Source organism: Ceratotherium simum, chromosome 14 (genome assembly GCF_057802395.1).
Source record: "Ceratotherium simum simum isolate JZ-2026a chromosome 14, ASM5780239v1, whole genome shotgun sequence".
Classification (NCBI taxonomy): Eukaryota; Metazoa; Chordata; class Mammalia; order Perissodactyla; family Rhinocerotidae; genus Ceratotherium; species Ceratotherium simum.
In genome coordinates this window covers 26,163,571-26,184,500 of record NC_141913.1, presented here as the reverse complement: position 1 = coordinate 26,184,500, position 20,930 = coordinate 26,163,571, and positions in this window count along the sequence as shown.

Below are 20,930 nucleotides of genomic sequence, written 5' to 3'. Positions count from 1 at the left end.
GCTCTGGGCTCCAAAATGCCTTCTAGTATATTCCTGTTGGTTTATTTGTTTTGCAAATATTCCATTTCTATGAAACTTGACTGCTAAGACACTGTAATCAGTTCAAGCCTACTCCCTACACAAAGCCATTAATGAAGTAACAAATGCAAATTCTTTTAGCAAATATTTATTGTACCCCTTCTCTGTGCTAGGACTGTGGACAGCAGAATAGATGCAGTTTCTGTCTTGTGGAGCAGAAGGTCGGCGGAGCAAGAGAGCAGGTCTGGGTTGTCCCCAGCTGTGTCTCCAGCACCTAGGACAGCTCTCAGTACTGGCGATGGGACCAATATATGAATGAATGAGAAGTAAGCTAAACACAAAGTGCTCTGAAGAAAACTGAACGCTGTAATGGTAGCTAAAGGGTGGGGGCGGAGGGAAGAAATCTCCATGGAAGGAGGTGGGGAGGGATCAGGGAAGGTGTCCCCAGGGAGGAGAGATTGAAGCTGAGCCTGGAAGGGTGAGACCTGGGGAAGAGCATTTCAGAAGGAAAGACCAGCATGTGCAAAAACCTCAAGTCAGGAGGGGTGCGCCATTTGAGGACACACGATGAGCCTGCAGAATGGGAAGGAACCAGACACAGGGCCTTCTAGGCCAGGGTAAAGAGCTATTTTTTTTTAATTCTAGATGCTATGCGAAGCAATGAGAAGGTTTAAGCCATAGAGTGACATGATTTGATCTATATTTTCAGAAAATCACTCTGGCTACTGTGTAAAGAATAAACCGTTGGGAGGAGAGGACAAAGGCAGAGGCCAGTTGTCTGGATAAGAGATGATGGTGGCTGTTTGCCTGGGGGAGTGAGTTGGGGATGGCAAGAAATGGCTGGAGATGAGTGAGCCCCGGAAAGAGAATCAACCAGGTGTGGTGACAAATTGGATGAGGACAGAGGAGACTAAGGATGGCCCCCTGACTTCTGGCTGGGAGGATGGTGATGTTATTCACAGAGATGAGGAAAACGGGAGAACAGACTTTGAGGGAGAAATCACGAGTTCAGAGTTGGATGTGTTGGGTTTGAGGAGTTGATTGGAGTGGAGATGTGAAGGAGGCAGTGCTATAGGTGGAGGAGTCCAGGCATGGAGTATGAACTGGGAGAGGTCACAGCATAGGGGGCAGTAAAACCTAGAGAGGTTAGTGGCTCTAGAGAGATGAAGTGGCCCTGGGCAAGCTGGCACAGGAGATGGAGCACGAGAGAGAGCAGTGGGGAAGACAACGCTCCACCCTGGCCCCAAGTGCCTTCTCCAACGCCTCTCACCATTGCTGGGAAGACTCCCCTGTGCTTCAGCCAGGCTGCTGGGGCCCCTGAGGCTGGAATGCGCCATTTCTACTAGAGCCTCTGCACTTGTGCTCTGCCTCCTCTGCCTAGAATGGCCTCCCTGATCTTCTGGACTTTTCTTAACTCTGCCCACCCTTTAAAACTCAGTTCTTTCTGCCCTGGCATCACCCCAGTGCAAGGATCCCCACCTCTGCTCTGCTCTGTGCTGGAAGCCCTGGGCCAACCAGCCTCTAGCCCTGCACGTTTTCCAGGCAGGCATTGCACATCTGTCCATGGTGCCCCCCCAAACCACAGAGAACACGAATCAAGCTCTTCACGTGCCCTGCTGAAGCCCCTCTCTGTACTTGAGGTGAAGGGAAACCTTCGTTCCAACTCTTAGGCCTTTTCTGCCCTGGATGAGGGCATTGGGGGAGAGTCACAGGGCTTTGGACAAGTCCTGCATCATGAGCTTGCATCCCCCTCTGGAACTTGGCAGCTTGTCAAGTTGGTGCCTCTGCCCTAACTGCCTTTTAAATATCCCATTACACATGTATTTATGACCCTTTGTTTCTAAAGGTATGAAGGACTGGAGGTTGTGGTGGCCTTCACATGGGCCCTGCAGCAGGGGCAGGATTTAGAAGGGGAGCAAGGAGGAGGAGAGCAACTGGAGGACAGGCGGCCATGGGGCAGAAGCCCAGGGAACTGTCATCTGGACCATTTCAGTGATTTCTTTTTGTCAAAAAGGATGCTTTGCCTTGGTCACATCATAATGGGCAAATGTTCCTTTTTTTAACCAACTAACAGGCACAAAGATGTTCTTCACTCTCCCTCTCTCGGAGCCTCATTCTAAGCATACTGACTGGACTTCGGTCTTCAGGACCGTTGGGGCCCTGAGAGCCACATAGGGGGTTGGTGACAGTTGTGGCAGGCAGTAGGGAGCCAGTGTAGGTCCTAGAGGAGAGGAGGACATCACGAGAGCCCCATGAGGGGAAGAACTGGCAGGTTGGGAAGGGACTGGAGGCTGAGAAATCAGGGAGATGCTGCTCCCACCATCCAGGTGGGAGGCAGACACCTTGAGATGTCCTCAGGATCAGAGGACCTGCTGGGCCTGAGGCCCCGGATGTCTCCCAGGAGAAGCAGGTATAGGGCTGAAGGAGGGGGTGGGGTAGAGGTCCCTTTGGGGAGTTTTCTCAGAGCCTAGAGAGGGTGGGAGTGTGCAGGCAATAGGGCAGACCCTCTTAGCAGTCTCATTTGGCTGCTTCCATTAGCTGCTTTGGGCTACATCAATAGAAATACCATGTAGGCCTTGGACGCTGGCCAAACCACTTCTGGACTGCTGAGAGCTGCCCTTCTGGGAGGAGTCCGCCTGATGTTGTCCTGCCCAGGGCCCACCAACAAGACAGAAAGAAGGCCCATTGTTACCCCGGGTTGTGCCAGTTGTTGCTAGTGATGTGCTGGTACATGGTTAGCAATTGGCTCTTTGAAAAACGGGGGGCTGGTTTATAAATGTTCCTACCAGGGTCAATTTTAGGCCACCAGCATAACCTTGCTGAACACCATTCTATAGTCCTTCCACCATAGATGTGAATGATGTAGATAGTAATAAAACAGTAATGAAGTAATGAGTTTTGAGTATTTTTTACCTTCACGTTTAATACAATTTGTTTACTTGTAAGTTTACATAATTTAATTTTTAATAATGACTGTTAAAAAAATTCTTGAAAATTTAACAATCAGCTCTTGAGAGGTGGTCTGAGCCAGTTCCAGCCCACCCCTGGCTGAGGCCGAGGGCAGGTTCTGGTTCTCGGTACAGGCGGCCCTTATGCAGAGCTCCTGCAGGACACTGCAGCTCCCCAGTGCTGGGAGGTCTCTTTCCCACTAGGGGAGCTGTGGAGGGCAGGAGACCTGACTGGCCAACCTCTAAGAAGGGCTGGACCAGCTGGGCCAGCCTGTGAGATGAGCACCTTTCCTGTAATGCAGGTCCAGGAACTGTCTGATTTTTAACCAAAAGAACAAAAACCTAATTTAAAACTTGCATTGTAAGTGTCATTTGAGCTGGAATGGCTACAATAAGACAATGTATCAGTGTGAAAATTAAAGCGAAAATTAAGCACACACCACCCTATTCGTCAGCAATTTTAAGACTATATTATCGTGAAGTTCAGAAAAAGAGAAAGAATCTAATTAAATGCAAATGTGCCATAAAACCCACTAACAGCAATGCATCTTCAAAATGCTCTCAGCCCTTCTTTCAGCAGGCTCTGCTCATAATAGTGTTGTTATTTTTTCAACTTAGAGAATAATCTCTCTGAGAAGTCCTGTGTCCTTGGAGTGCAGCTGGTGTGATCACCTGGGGTGGGAGAGACCTAGGGCAGAATCGGCACATGAGCCCCTGTACATGTTGGGACGGGCCGAGCAGTGCAGAAGCCTGGGCATGGCATCCATGGGCTTTCGGCTGAGGGCTTCTGCTGCCTGGAGTTGCCCTCCTTGGCCCTCCTGGTAACAGTGCCCCAGAGGAGCCGAAACTTAGCTCTGCTCCAGTGAATGGGAGTGTGTGTGCCCTGACTCAAGGACTGAATGAGACACTCCTCAAAAGAAGGCAAGCAAGTGACTTGCCAGTGTTGACCACTGAACCTCCTGCCCCATGCAGGAAGGAGGTAGGGAGGTGACCAACCCTCACTGAGCCCCTGTGATGTGCCAGGTGCCAACCTTGTCCTCACAATAGCCCTGTGGAGGAGATGTTATTGCCCTGACTTGACAGAGAGGCTGGGATGAGGGGGCATGGGGCAGCGGGTGGTCATTGACATTAGAGCTCGGTCAGAGGTGGACTGACCCCAGCCCCTAGCCTGTGCATGGAGGGGACTAGGCACCAGGCAGCTGTGGTGGAGTTGGCAGTGAGCCTGACCTGGTGCTGGATGAAGCCATCTGCTTCTCAGAGGCAGCAGGGCCTCTGTCCCCACCAAGGCCTGGGCTCTTCCGGGAGCAGCCAGGGGACCTAAAGTGTATCCAAAGGCCACGGGTACCCTTTCACCTGTGCCCTTGACTAAGAGGAGACTGTGCACTTGAAAGCCTCCTGAAACCAAAGAAAAATCTAAGAACCACCTGGTTCAAGGTGGACTCTGTCAGGAAGCAGGCAAAGCCCATCTGGCTCAGCTCAGCTCATCTTCGTCACTGCACTGGGGGCACCTCAGGGAGGGGCCATGGTCTGGGCACCAGAAGCATGGCCCAGACCAACTGGGCAAGCAATAAAAATGTGTTGAGTTTTTGGAAACTGCTATAAAGGTATGTAATATGTATAGACATAGAATTTCTAGATATTAAAATATTTAATATAAAATTAGCTTTTATGTAGCTCTTTTTACTTCTGTGTATTTGGAGTCATTCAGAATTTGGTTTGAAGGACCCTATGTTAAGGTGAGTTTTTCTCTCCATGTCTTTTTCCATTCCCTCCCCACAGAAACCCCTACCCCCAGGACTTACAAGTGGAGGCCCCACCTTGGCAGGAAGAAATGCAGGATTGTGAAAACCTCCACTCCCTTCTTCTTTTTCTGTTTTGGGGACACCTGGAGGTGGGCACATTTTGGGTCTGGGATCGCTTTATGCCTGGGAGAAGGAGCTGGAGCCAGGGGCCAATGATGGGGCTGAAGGAGGCAATCAGAGCTTAGAGCGAACTGGTTCAGGCAGGGGCAACCTCCATGTAGCTCATCTCTTGGGAATCCAGCCAGGCAGGGGCAGCCTTCAGATGACTGACTGCAGAGGAGAGGAAGCCCCACTTCTGGGAGCAGGAGGGGGTCCTAACAAAGATGCATGAGACAAACTGTCATCTAGGGAGAGCTCACCATGGCCCAGACACATGCACCATCTTATGTGATCTTCCCTCAAGCCATCTCTGACATGATCTTGAATAGAGAAAGTCCTCAAGAATGCACCAAAAAGCTATTAAAACTAATAAAAAAAAGTCAGCAAATTTGCAGAATACAAGATCAATATGCCAAAAAATATAAATTGCGCATACAATATATAAAAATTGCATTTTTATACACTTTCAATGAACTATCCAAAAGTGAAATTAAGAAAATAATTTCATTTCTAATAGCATCAAAAAAATAGAACATGAATAAATTTAACTAAAGAAGCCCAAGGCTTTAACGCTGAAAACTATAAAACGTTGTTGAAAAAATTAGAGAAGACATAAATAAATGAAGACTATCCATGTTCATGAATTAGAAGAGTTAATATTTTCAAAATGGTAACACTCCCTAACTAATCTACAGATTCAGCACCATCCCTGTAAAATCCCAAGTGCCTTTTTGGCTGAAATTGACAAGGTGACCTTAAAATTCATATGGAAATGCAGAGGACCCAGAATAGCCAAAACAATCTTGAAAAAGAGGAACAAAGTTAGAGGACTCACACTTGCCCATTTCAAATTTACTACAAAGCTACAGTATCAAGACAGTGTGGTACTGGCATAATGATAGACATATATACCAATGAAATAGATTTGAGAGTCCAGAAGTAAACTCTCATATTTATAGTCAATGGATTTTCAACAAGGATGCCAAGATGATTAAATGGGGAAAGAATAGTTTCTTCAATAAATGGTACTGAGACAACAGGATATTCACATGCAAAAGATCCCTTCCTCACACCATACATAAAAATTAACTCAAATGGATCCTAGACCTAAATGTTAGAGCTAAAACTATAAAACTCTTAGAAAAAAAAATATAGGCATAAACATTTATGACCTTGAATTAGAACAAGCAATCTTGGATATGATACCAAAAGCACAAGCAACAAAAGAAAAAAAGATAAAATGGACTTCACCAAAATTAAAAACTTTTGTGCTTCAAAGGAGACCACCAAGAAAGTGAAAGGACAACTTTTAGAATAGGAGGAAATATTTTCAAATACCATATCTGATAAGGGACTTGTATCTAGAATATACAAAGAACACTTGCAATTCAATAACAAAAAGGCAAATAACCTAATTTAAAAAATAGGCAAAGGATCTGAATAGACATCTTTCCAAAAAAGACATACAAATGGCTAATAAGCAGATGAAAAGAGATCTCAACATCATTAGCCATCAGGAAAATGCAAATCCATAATGAGATACTACTTCACACTCATTAGGATGGCTAGAATTTTTTAAAAAGGCAAATTATAATTAGTCTTGTAAGGAAACTTCATATACTGTTGGTGGGAATGTAAATGGTACAGCTGCTTTGGAAAAGTCTGCCAGTTCCTCAAAAAGATAAACATAAAGTTACTATGCAACACTTAGCAATTCCACTCCTAACTATATACCCAAGGGAAATGAAAACGTATGTCCACATAAAAACTAGTACACAAATATTTTTAGCTATGTTATTTATAATAACCAAAAAGTAGAACCAACCCAAATGCCCATCAACTGAGAATGGATCAGTCAAATGTGGTACACCCATATAATGAAATATTGTTTGACCATAAAAAGAAATGAAGTATTTACACATGCTACAACATGAATGAACCTTGAGAATATTATGGTAAGAGAAAGAAACCAGTCACAAAGACCACAAATTGTATGATTCCATTCATATGAAACGTCCAGAAAAGGCAAATCCATAGAGACAGAAAGTAGATTAGTGGTCACCTAGGGAGGAAATGGGAGTGATTGCTAATGGATGCAGGGTTTCTTTTTGGAGTGATAAAAATGTTCTCAAATTGATTGTGGTGATGGCTCCACAACTCTGAATATACTCCAAACTATTGAATTGTACATTTTAAATGGGTGAATTGTGTGGTACGTGAATTATATCCCAATAAGGCTGTTGTATTAAAAGAAAGGAATTTATCAACGAAAGCATCAAGGCTTGGAGATTTTTAAAGTAGTTTTAAACTAATAGGACTGTTTGAGTTATCTGTTTTGTGTTGGGTGAGTTTTGATAGTTTGTGGTTTTTGAGGATTTTGTCCATTTCATGTGTTTGTCAAATTTATTTGCATAGGGATCTTGTAATTTTTTTAATGTCTGTCGGGTCTACAGTTATATTCCCTTTTTCATTCCTGGTTTGGTCATTTCTGTCTTCTTTTTCTATTTGTCAGTCTGACTAGCAGTACATCAATTGTATTGGTCTTTCAAAGAACCACCTATTGGCTTCATTGATTTTCTCTGTTTTTCTATTCTCAATTTCATTAATAATTGCTCTTTATTATTTCCTTCCTCCTACTTGCTTTGGGTTTATTTTGCCCCCCTCCCCCTCAGTTTCTTATGAGGGAAGCTTAGATGTTTGCTTTGAGACATTTCTTGTTTTGTCATATAAGTGTTTAATGCAGTAAATTCCCCTCCTACTTAGCTATGTCCCACAAATTTTTATACGTTATATGTATTAATTTTCTTGCATTTTAATATATTTTCTAATTTCCTTTGAGATTTCCTTTTTAAAAGTATATTGTTTCTTTCCTAGTGTTTGGAGATTTTTCAATTATCTTCCTATTATTGATTTCTAGTTTAATTCCATTATAGTGAGAAAATGTATTTTGTATGATTTCAATCCTTTTTGATTTATGACTCATGATACGGTCTATCTTGGTTAATGTTCCACGTGCGCTTGAAAAGAATGTGTAGTCTTCTCTTGTTGTGTGGAGTGTTCTATAAATAATTCAAATTAGTTGATGTTGTTCAGTTCTATCCTTGTTAATTTTCTGTCTACTATTTCTACATATTTCATAGAAACAAGTGTTGCAGTTTCCAAGTATAATCGTGAATACATCTACTCCTTTTCTGCTCTGACAATTTTTGCTTCTTATATTTTGAAGCTGTTCTCAGATGCTTATACATTTACGATTGTTATGCCTTCTTGGGTGAATTGACGCTTCTATCAATATGTAATGTCTCTTTTTAACTCTCGTAATTTTTTTTGCTCTGAAGTTTACTTTAATATTAATATAGTCACTCTTGCTTTGGTTTGTTTGGGCTTCCACAGTACAGTTTTTTTCATACTTTTTCTTTTTAACTTACCTGTATCATAGTATTTGATGAGAGTCTCTTGTAGACGCATGTACTTGCGTCATTTTTTAAAAATCTATTCTGCCAATCTCTATCTTTTAATCAGTGTGTTTACTTCATTTCCATTTAATGTAATTATTGATATGTTTGGATCTAAGCTCTCATTTTATTATTTGTTTTCTATTTTTTCCTCCTGTTTTTCATTATTGTTTCACCTTTCTTATCTGTTTAGGTTGCTTAAACTTTTTTTTAGTACTCCATTTTAAGTTATCGAATACGTTTTTGACATTATCTTTTTTAATAATTTTTTCAGTGTTGGGAAACACAATTCTCCTCCATCTTCTTGCTCTCCTACATCGCCAACTTCGAGTGCCAAGACTGCAAAGTTCTGACCACGCTATTGCCTGGGCCATTTCTCAGCGCTGGGCATAGGGGAGGGGCAGGTCCGCCAAAGCACAGATCGGAAGGTGGTGGCCTGTGCAGAGGAAGAAAGAAACCCCGGGGGCCAAACATCGGACGCTAGGAGGAAGGAGTGCCAATGCTCAGGTACAGGCCCTGGAGGAAGGGAGAAAAGAAGCTGACATGAAGTTTCCTTCCTGCTGCTTCTACTGCCCCCATGGACTAGCCTCCTCTGCCCTCTGTGCTCCCTGAGCTCCCAACCAGGGGATGACATGGTCTCCTGGTGTTAGGGACTCACGCCGCTGTAGTCCCTGACTTGTGTGCGTGCTAGACCCCTTGGTCCACGTTGTCATGGAGAAAAAAGCCTCCTGAATTCAACTGATGGCATTTTGGTGATGTTTGCAAAGGGGAAGGAAATCCTACGCGGCCTTGTGGGCCGGGCCCGGTGGGCCCCTTCACCGTATTGTGGTTGTGGCTTCCACCACTGAACGGATTGTAGGAACTGATGTGTTCTGTGTTTGTACTTCCTGTCCCGTTAAGCGTCAGAGGGGATTCTCCCGTCCGGGATCACTGCCTGTACAGAAGTGCTAGAGGAACGTGTAGACTGCAACCTCCCCTCCACCTTTTCCTCCCTGAACCATCCCTGGTGGTCCAACAGAAACAATACAGAATTCCAACAAGTTTAAATTAAAGATTTAATGGCTGCCGGACTGCTCAGAGGCATTGCCTAGTATAACAGCGCCACCTGCCGAACAAGCCACCAAGTACACGTTTTTATTTGTGTGTTTTTGAGGAAATTATTACCAAGCTCCTGTTGACTGCAAGCCGGACCCACGGATGCCTTGTGACTCTCGGTCCTGATATCCTCCTTTTGGAGTGGATCGACTCAGACTCAATGAATAACAAGGTGGAAAGAGCCCAACAGCCCTCTCTGTTCAAAAGGAAATGGCATATTCCAGAGCCACTTGGCCTGGTCCTACCAGCATCTCAGCTTTACATGAAAAAGTGACAATAACCCCTTTAGGGGAAACAGTACCTCCCATTATGCCCCCTAAAGCAAAGCCACTGACTCAATGGGGTCCTTGATTCACAAGGATTCCCCTAAATTTCTGGGCCTGGGTCACTGGTGGTTTAGCTAAATTGATGGCCTCTATGGCACTGTTGCAGCTGCTCAGCGCCATCTCCATAAAACAGAAAGTGACCATGATCATTTGCTCAGGAGGCAGAGCTCACTGTAGCCCTAATCACTCTGGCCAGTAGTCTCCTTGATGAACCTTGCTACATGTTTACTGACTCTGAGCTGTTACCAATGGCCCATCCATCTGGCCTGCTGTGGGGAAGACTCTGGACTGGTAGATTATAGACACCCCTCTGTGGGGCAGCAAACTGTGGAAACAAATCGCCTCTGCTGATGGGACATTTGTATCACTGAGCAGATGTACTCAGTAAGGATTCTCTGATGAGACCGACTGGAATCAAACTGTGGATCAAGCCTTCACTGCCCAGATCATAGCCATTGCTACCCAGATCCACTGCTGGTTTGGGGCTTCCTCAAGCCCAGGCAGGGGAATAGTGGAGAACAGAAGTGGTAAATTCATTGCTGTTGCTGGGTGCTTCAAATTCCACTCTCCTTCCCAATCCACCTGGAACTATGGACTTTTCAGAGACCTCAGAGAGCTGCTCTGTGCGTGCTGTCAAGGGTGTATGGTTGCATTCAGTGGGACAGACCGGGTGGGGTGTGCCTACTCCATCTCACCCAGAACTGGAACTGGGGGAAGGATTTGAATAAGTGGAGATGAGAGGAAAGGGCCGCCCCAGAGGAGCCCCAGCACCAGGGCAAAGGCACAGAGCTGTGAACACAAGGCAGGCTCTAGGGACAAGAATAGCTTATATGGCTGAGTCTTGAGCTCTGAAGAAGAGCAGGAGGAGAGAAATCCAATAGAAGGGCTTGGTCTGAGTGCAGGGGCCCAGGAGAGGAGCGTGGGCTTTGCTAGGCAGTGGTCATGGGGAGCCACCAAGGGGATCCAAGCTGAGAGAGAGCTGTGACGGGAGCTGTGCTTCAGGGCCCCATACATGCTGTTCCCTCCAGCTGCAAAGTTCTTTCTTCTGCTCTTTAATCAGCCAACTCTTTCTCATCCTTCAGGTTAAATCTCACTTCCTCAGTGAAGCCTACCTGACCACTCTCCACCTGCCCAGCTCAGACCATGGCTCCCACAGAAATCTATGCTTTTCTCTCCTGGTCCTTATCATAATGGCAATTGTTAACTTAATCATTTGCAATTGTTTAACTCACACCACTTTCCTCTGCTAGACTGTGAGAATACAAGGGCAGTATCCACATACATCTTATTCATTGCTAAGGTCAGTCAGTCAGTCAGCAAACTTGAGGGAGAGCCTGCTCTGTGCCCATCATTGCGTTGGGCCCCAACATTCCTAAGGACGAAGTGTGGATCTTGCTCACCATTCTTTGCCAGTTGCCTTCACAGATGCTGGAACCCAGTGTTAACCGACTGCCTGCGCAAAGGTGGCTCTGGCTGCCAGGGGTATGTGTGTAGAGTGGAGGGAGAGGGGGCAGGTGGCAGAAAGGCTAGGTCAGGATCTGCTATAATAGCCCAAAGGCGGGCCCAACCAGGCTGTAGTCGGGGCCTGAGGGGCAGGGCTGGACTCAGGAGTGGAAGCAGACACTGCCCTGACCCTTTTGAGACCCTGGAGATCAGGGAGGCCACACACGGGACCTTCTGATGTTTGCTCACCTCCTGCAGGCTGCGGTGAGCTAGGCTGCCCTTCTGGCACCCCTCACGGCACTATCAGGGCTGGTGGGAGGAAGGGGCTGAGCGCCTCCTGTGCCCGGCCCAGGGCTAAGGCCCTACATCATTATTTCCAGTGCTTGTGACAGATGAGGCTAGAGCCCAGAGAGCCCGGAGACTTGCTCAGGGGCCGCTGACTTGAGGAAGTGACAGGGCCAGGACAGAGATCCTGGGCCTGTCTGTTTTGAAGCCCTGTGACCTCTAGGGGGCCCCTAGGCTCCTTAGGGGTCACCATGGGGAGGAGGATCTGGATGGGGAGGCCGCCTTAGCCAGCTCCTTCATCATCCTGTCTTCCACACCCTGCATTTCCTCACGCTGTGTCCTTGGAACAAAGGAATCCACCTGGCTGCGCCCCATGCATAGCGCGCACCACCTGGGGCTCCCCCTTACAGGCTCCTCTCAGAGTTGACCCTGTGCCAAGTGGACCCAACTCCAACTCCAAGGGCTCTGGGCATGGTCCCTGACCCCCAGAGACACTGTGGGCAAGTAGGGGAAGGCCTCTCCCTCTTTCTCTCAGGATCAGGGACTTATTCACAGCTCAGCAGGCCCCAGATGAGCCTCTCAACCTCCCTGGAGTCTCAAGGTCCTTATCTTGAAAGGAAGCGGTTGGCCTAGACACACCTCCTCTATTGCATCCATAGGTATTGCCCCCAGAGGGCGCTCTGCTCACAGAATCTGGCCCCTTTATTTTGCATCCCTGGCTGGAGTCATCTCTGGTTAAGACCCAGCAAAAGAGGAGAGACTTGTCTAAATTTGTCTAACCCATGTTTTCCCCAGACCTTGTGACTGGGGTATCCATTTCCCACAGAACACCTTTTAAGATTCCATGGAATCCTTGGGGCAGGCCTGGTGGAGCAAACGCTTAAGTGCACGTGCTCTGCTTTGGCGGCCCAGAGTTCGCAGGTTCCGATCCCGGGTGCGCACCGATGCACTGTTGTCAAGCCATACTGTGGCGGCTTCCCATATAAACTAGAGAAAGATGGGAACTGATGTTAGCTCAGGGCCGATCTTCCTCAGCAAAAAAAAAAAGAGGAGGCTTGGCATCGGATGTTAGCTCAGGGCTGATCTTTCTCACAAAAAAAATAAGATTCCATGGAATCCAGACTGGGAAACTCCTGGACGACAGTTTTTCCATTTTAGACTTGAAGACTTGTGCCCCTCCCCTGCTCACCATCTTGGCCTCTCTGGGAGCACTGTCCTTCCTGCCCATCCCCTCTGCACCCCAGCTCTGACTCCTCTGGCCCTAAGTGCATGCTTCCATGGGGCCTGTGCACAGGCTGCACTGAGTCTGAGTCGTCCTGGCCTCCCCCAGAGCCTAGATCAGCTGCTTGCTTTTAGGCTAAGGCTAAACCTCCTCCTGCAGGATAAAAGGTGGGTAGGGAGTCCAGTTTCCATAAGAGCAGGGCATAGTGAATGCCATCAAGATTGGTTAAACAATTTCTTAAGGAACTACTGTGTGCCAGTCACTGTGTGGTTGCTTTCGGGCATATTTTCTGCTCTAAGAAGTTCTCATTGCTTTGGGAGGGTGGGGGGTGCATTATTTGATCCAGGAATGACATTGGCCTCCGTCTGCTTGCCCTGCTCTGACTCACAGAGTACCATTTCTGTAATTAAACCACGCCTGGGGCCTCCTTTCCCAGCGCCCTCCCACCTCAGTCAGTGCAGATGTGGGGATCGGGGCCAGGCTGAGAAACGGCAAACACAATGACACATGGCAGGGGTGCTGGCAGAGGGGACGGGTGACTGCGGCTCCTGTGGTTTGCCCCTAGCCCTCCCATGCCCCATGCCCAAGTCTCTCTCACTAGTCCTGCTAAATTAACATCTTTCACAAAAGCTAGACTCCTCCAGCAGCTCTGACTCCTTGCTTCCCACCGCTAAAAATAGGCGGAAAGCCATAAAAACCCCACACTTTGGGTTTTTAAAGACAATTCTAGTCATTTCAGTAGATATTTGCTCTAAAGACCTGCAATGTCTGGTAACGTCTGTTGGTAATTAAAGCTGGGTATTCCCTGGCAAATTCATTCCTTTTAGAAGCAAATTGTTTCACAGACTCCAACAAAAAGAAATTGCTTATTCCCAGTGGGTTGGGAGGCATTCAGAGGTGTGTTACTATGAAGCCATGATGGTCCTCGCCGTAGGAATCCAAGGTCTTTGTCAAGGTGACAAGCAACATGCAACTCGAGGGGCTGCCCCAGCCTCTCCCACTCACCAGGAAGGGGACCGGGTTGGGTTTCCAGGGTTAACTAAGAGCTCTAGGTTTCACTGAGGCTGTGGCTCCCAGCAGGCCAGGTCGTGGGGGGCGACTAAATTCTGTTGGGTCCTTTCAGCTGGGGGTTCTCAAATATAGGGGAGAACGTGTGCTTTCATGGAAACTATTGTGTAGATCACACCCTTTGGGGTTATCTGATTCTGGCCTTTTATTGCCATAGTGCTATTTTATAACTCTGTAAATTGTGGGTGACTGATAGCAATGTAAAATGGTTCTTGACCATAGACAAGCAAATGAATGTTCTCTGCTGGAGGGACAACGCTTCCTCCACATGGAAAAGCCAATTTTGGATCCATTTGCAAGTTCATTGCAATATTCATGATGTACAAATGTGTCTGTTCTTGGTTTTTTTTTTTTGAACTGATTGTAACATCCTACAGGTTTCCTTGATAATGAGTTAAATAAAATCTTTAACACATGTTCATTTTATATCTATTAGAGTCATAGTTTTACTTTTTTAGAAAATTATCCTTTAATACAAACTTTAGCACATCAGAGTCAACCCGAGAGCTTCTGATACATTATGTCTGGGGTAGTGCCCGAGAACTTGATTTCTAACAAGTCCATGGGTCACACTTTGAGAATTCTGCTTTAGGCTTCCTCCATGGACATCCCTGGGGGTGACAAGGCTCAATTGCGAGGGGAAATTCTCCTGGGTTAATGGCGTGTCTCACCCCTGGTACCCATGGGGTGCCTTCCAGACCCCAATGGAGACTGCTTCACAGAGACCAATGGAGGGGAGCCCAGGTGGGAGGAAGTGGGATCATGGAGCCAACGCTCTTTCCCTACTGCCTGCTACACAAGTCGGCCCGGGCTGTGCGTTTCCATGGTGTGCAACTACCACTTGTTCCCTTAACGCTGGCATGTTCCGAGGCAGACCTGTGGCCCAGGAGAGGTGGGTGAGTCGGGGCCACCCCTTGGCCACCTCCCCTGGATGACCTTGCTCTTACTCAGCATGGTGCCAGCCTCCATGCTGCCCTTCCTCAAGCAAGGGACACATCATATATTGGGCTGGTCACTAAGACATGGGACCCCAGGAGGGGTGCAGAGGTGTCCCTGCAGTACCCCATCCCACCACCATCCCTCACCATGACAACCGTCTTTCCCCAGCCCAGGACCCAGAGGACAGGGAGACCTGAGACCACAGCCCTAGCAGTGACCTGTCTCAGGTAGGGCTAGACTATTCCCACAGGCTCTGGAAGGCAGGGGTCCTTTTGATTTTTCTTGGCCAGTTTTTGGAATTTAGCCCTTTCTGGCTCTGAGAATTGGGCCTTTTCTGGTGCAGAAGGGGCTGCCAACACATGGTGGTGGGGGGGCTCCTTTGGCTGGAAAGACGCTTGCTTTAGGCATCTGACCCTGCAGCCCCAATCCTGCTCTGGGGCACCCCGCAGCAATAGTCTTGTCACCTGGGACAAGATACTAAATCTTCCAGGACCTCAATTTTTCTATCTGTAAAGGGACATGGGAGTAATGATACCTGCTTCCCAGAGTTCTTGTGAGGATTTCTTGTTATTCTTATTAGGAGCTGTAGTACTACCGGAATCAGAGCTGACATCCAAGTGTATTCACCTACATTGAATCAGATGGTGTGGTAGATAGAATAATGGCCCCTCAAAGATGTCCACACCCTAATCCCAACAACCTGTGAATACGTTAGGTTATATGGTAGAGGAGAATTAAGATTGTTGCAGATGGAATCAGGGTTGCTAACCAGGCAACATTAAGATAGGGAGATTACCCTGTATTATCCAGTTGGGCCCACTGTAATTACAAGGGTCCTTAAACAAGAGGGAGGCAGAAGAGGAGGTCAGACTGACGAAATGTGAGAACTTGATCTGCTCTTGCTGGCTTTGAAGATGGAGGAAGGGGACTGTGAGCCAAGGGATGCAGGCAGCCTCTAGACACTGGAAAAAGCTAAGAAACAGATTCTCCCCTAGACCCTACAGAAAGGAACACAGCCCTGCAGACACATTAATTTTAGCCCATGTCAGACTTCTAGCCTACAAAACTGCAGGATAATACATTTGCGTTGTTTTAAGCTACCAAGTTTTTGGTAATCTGTTACACCCGCCATAGAAAACTAATACAGATGGTAAGGGTAAAGACCTCTTGTAAACCAAGCACAACAGTTCATAAAAGGAGACTCTGCATTACATGTACACATGTCCCAACTTCAGGAACATTAAAATGTTTGAAAATGTTACGTGAAAAGGGGCACTTATAGTTCCAGACAGCAATCACACTGGAATAAATAGTTCCAGATGGAATAAACACACTTCTCCCTATTTGTCCTGCTAAGTACAACCAAAAACTCTGGGCATTATGTCTAGAACAAAAATAAGAAGACACTAGGGGCCCGCCCAGTGGCGCAAGCGGTTAAGTGTGCGCGCTCTGCTGCAGCGGCCCAGGGTTCGCAGGTTCGGATCCTGGTCGCGCACCAACGCACCGCTTGGCAAGCCATGCTGTGGTGGCGTCCCATATAAAGTGGAGGAAGATGGGCACGGATGTTAGCCCAGGGCCAGTCTTCCTCAGCAAAAAAAGAGGAGGATTGGCAGATGTTAGTGCAGGGCTGATCTTCCTCACGCACACACACAAAAAAAGACGACACTAAAAGGTGGAGAGAAGAAGGCAGACCAGCTAGGGACTCAGGACCCAAGGGGGGAAATGACAGTGAATTCTCTGTTTTTTTGTTATTGTTTTTGTTTTGCCTAGACTGGCTGCTAGAGAAGCGTGCAACCTAGAGACACCAATGAGTGCAGACAAAAAAAGGCGCCCCCCTCCCCCAGCTCTTCTAGCAAAGGCCCAGGAAAGAGGCAGCCTAGCAATACTGCCCAAGTGAAAATCACTGGTCATAACCTTCAACAAGAAAAGACAACGGATATAAACACTGACACGACGCCCATTTTGGAATTACCTGACAAGGATTTTAGAGCAGCCATCATAAAAAAATGCTTCAGTGAGCAATGATGAACATGCTTGAAACAAATGAAAAAATAAAAATTCTCAGCAAATAAATAGAAAGCCCCAGCAAAGAAACAGAAGATATAGTAAAGAATACCCAAATGGAAACTTCAGAACTAAAAAAATTACAATAACTGAAATAAAAAACTCATTAGATGGGTTCAACGGTAGAGTGGAGAGGACAGATAGGGAGGTGGAATCAGTGAACTTGAAAATTTCAGAATGGAAAGGCGCCTTTGGCGCTTGTGGCCTTGGACCTTAGCAGACATAGGATTCAGGTCCCAGAGTTCCACTCCAGTAGCTTCAGTAGCCGCCCCGCGCCCTTAAGCCTCCCGGGAGGCTCTGGATTTGCTCTACGCATGCGCACTTCACTCCTGTGTTCTGGCCTCGGGTTGTCCCGCCCCTGCGGACTTGCGGCTAAAGCCCTTTCCCTGCAGTGGCTGGGTCTCTGGGGCAAGGCGCCGCTGTACTGTCACTCTGAGGGTGCAGAGGATGAGGCATCCATGAGAATTGGGGCTTGGTTGATAGGTGGCAAGAGCCAGACTCTTTAACGAGGAGTGTGGGACAAAGGGCCTCCACCACCTCGCACACCCAGGTGTTCCTCATCCCAGGACCCCTTGTCGGCCCTCTAGATCCACCGAGTTCCCGCGAGATCCCTTCTCCTGGAAAGAGTGGTCGTGGTTTAGTGCCTCGGGCCTGGTCCCACCATTCTCTGATCCTACCCTGACGCTCAGTGCATGCTAGCCCCTCCTCTGCCTGCCACTCCATCAGGACCCTCTGCCACTCCATCAGGACCCTCAGTTACTCCCCCCGCACACCCTAAGCCCCACAGTGCACCCTGTGGGCTCCATCTGCGGACTTCTATTTGCTTTCTTGGGAAGGGCTACCCTCCACTCCCCTCGTCTTCCTCTCCCCCACGGTTTCCCCGACCCTTCCTGTCTCCCCTACCAGGCACCACCCCCGTCCTCAGGTGTCCCTCATGGTGTTCAAAATAGGAAAACGTTTCCTGATGGAGGGGCTTGGGTGAAGTAGCCAGCTCTCCCAACGCAGGGTGCTGGCAGGTGGGCTGGATCTAAAGAGAGAGCAGTGCGTTGAGGCTGTTTTTCAGGCAGTAAGGCTCAGGCAGCGATAGTCTCCTGGGTCGAATTCGAGAAACCTCCCAGCTGCCAGGAGGAACTGGCCCCCAGGATGAGCGTGAGTGCCTGGGTTTTTGTGTGTGTATGGGTGTTTGTGTGTGTTGGTTTCTTTTTTCCCTAAAACCTACTGCGTGAAGTGCACTTAAGTGACTAAGCCCTAGCTCTTTCTGGATAGCAGTGTTCAGGATGGGTAGCCCAAGGTGCCCTAGGACCAGCTGTACCTTGTGTACTCCTTAGTATGCCTTGGGTTCTGGGAGTAAGGGCTACTTTTGCCCATGGGACCAGCTTGTGCTGTGAAGGAAGAGGACACTGGCTGCCATCAGGTGGTGGAAGGTGGCCAAGGCTGACAGCACTGGGCATTATCAGGCCAGCTGCCATTCAGTTCCTCTGCCAGCCTGACACACCTTATTTTCTGATTTGAGAATATAACTGTGCATTTGGTTTGCTGTGGCCGTTGACCTTGCCAGACATAGACCTGGTGCTCCTGGAGCCTGTGCCAGGATCCTGGAGCTTTGGCCCTTGGGTTTGGGCATCCTGGAAGGTGGTAGACTCCCCGTACTTGCATGTGAGTGTCTCTCCCCAGACTGGCCTTGGATGTTCCAGCCCTTGCACTTCCTTTGAGACAGAGCCTGGTCCCTCACTCGTTGCCAGGCCCCTGGGATGAGCTGCTGTCGAAATGTGACTCTGACCATTGGGTTGGGAGACGTTTCAAAGAGGATTTGGGTTTGCTTGACAGGTGGTGTAAGCCAGACTCTATACTGGTGTCTGGGTAGAGGTGCCCCAAACACCTGGTCAACCAGTTGTCTGTTGGCAGTGTCCTGTACTTAGCTTCTTGCTTTGAGATGCCAGGTCAAGAGGTTGTCTTGTTAACAGGGTTGTGGTGAAATGGCTTTGACATGGTATCCTGAGATTGAGTAGCTCTGGGCAAAGGCGGGAGGGTGGGGGGGAGGTCAGGAGGGGAGTGGAACCTGTTTAGAGGTGACATGAGCAGTCTGAATGGGCAAGTGGGCATCTAATGCTGAGATTCATTATTCGAGTGGGATGGGGGGGTGTCTGGAGGTATATAGGCAAATAACAATTATTATAATTATGGCTATTGTAAATATTTATTTATACATATAAATTATATAACCTTAAATATAAAACATAGACTATCATAAATTATACATCTATGTAAAAGGGAAACAAACATGTAAGCAATAAAAAATAACAATAGAAAAATTACCCAATCTGAACAAAGAGAAAAAACAGGTTAAAAAAAAAATAACAGAGCCTCAGGGACCTGTGGGATTATAACAACAGATCAAATATTTGTGTCCCTGGAGTCTCAGAAGATGAGAAAGAGTATGGGGCTGAAAAAGTGTTCAAAGAAATAACAGCTGAAAATGTCCCAAATTTGACAAAAGGTATATGCCTACAGATTTAAGAAGCTCAGTAAATCCTGAACAGGATAAGCCCAAAGAAAGCCACACCAAGACATATCATAATCAAAATTCTGTAAACTAAAGACAAAGAAAACATTTTTAATATCAGTGACAGAAAAATGATGCCTTACCCATAAAGGAAAAATAATTCAAATGACAGTGGATTTCTCATCAGAAATCATAGAAGCCAGACGAAGTAGCACAACATTTTTCAAGTGCTAAAAGAAAAGAACTGTCAAGTCACAATTTCTATATCCAGTGGAAATATCCTTTAGGAATGAAGGGTAAATCAAGACATTCTCAGATGAAGACAAACTAAGAGAATCTGTTGCCAGTAGAACTACCATAAAAGAAAGGCTAAAGGAAGTTCTTAAAACAGAAAAGAAGTGATAAAGGAAGGATCTTAACCCCTACCTTATATCATATACAAAAATTAACTCAAAAAATATCAAAGACCTAAATTTAATTAAAAAAATCACAGACCAAAAAATATCAAAGACCTAAATTTAAGAGCTAAAATTAGAAAACTCTTAGAATAAAACATAGGAGTAAATCTTTGTGACCTTGGATTTGGCAATGGTTTCTTAAATATGACACCAAAAGCACAAGAACCAAAGAAAAAATAGATAAATTGGATTTCATCAAAATTTTAAACTTTTGTGCTTCAAAAGATACCATTAGGGAAGTGAAAAGACAGCTCACATAATGGGAAAAGATTTTCAAATCATATATCTTATAAGGGACTTGTATTTATAATATATAAAGAACTCTTAAAATTCAATCATTTAAAAAAAAACAGTATATAATGGGCAAAGGATCTGAATCGACATTTCTCCAAAGAAGACATACAAACGACCAATAATCAGATATAAAGAGGGTCCAGTCATCCAAGAAATGGAAAGCAAAACCACAATAAGATACTACCCCACACTCACTAGGATGGCTATTATGAAAAAGACAGATAATAGCAAGTGTTGACAAGGATGTGGAGAAACTGGAACCCCTGTACATTGCTGGTGGGAATGTAGGATGGTGTAGCTGCTTTGGAAAACAGTTTGGCAGTTCCTCAAAAAGTTAAACATAGAGTTACCATATGACTTAGCAATTTCACTCCTAGGTATGTACCTAAGAAAAGTGAAAGCATATGTCCTGGAAAGGTTTGTACATAAATGCTCATAGCAGTCTTATTCATAATAGCCAAAAAGTGGAAACAACCCAAATGTCCATTAACTGATAAATAGAAAAATCAAATGTGGTATATTCACATAATAGAATATTATTTGGCAATAAAAAGGAATGAAGTAATGAAGTACTGAAGTACATGCTACAAATGGTTAAACCTTGAAAATATTATGCTAAGTAGAAGAAGCCAGTCAGAACACACTACATACTGCAAGACTCCATTTGTATGAAATCTCCAGAACAGGTAAATCTATACAGAGAGAAAATAGTGGTTGCCTAGGACTTGGGGGGTGATGGCTAAAGAGAATGGGGTTTCTTTTTGGGGTGATGAAAATGTTCTAAAATTGATTGTGGTGATGGTTGCACAACTGTGAATATACTAAAAACTATTGAATTGTACAGTTGAAATGAGTGAATTGTATGTATGTGAATTATGTCTCAATAAAGCTGCTACCAAAAAATGAAAGAA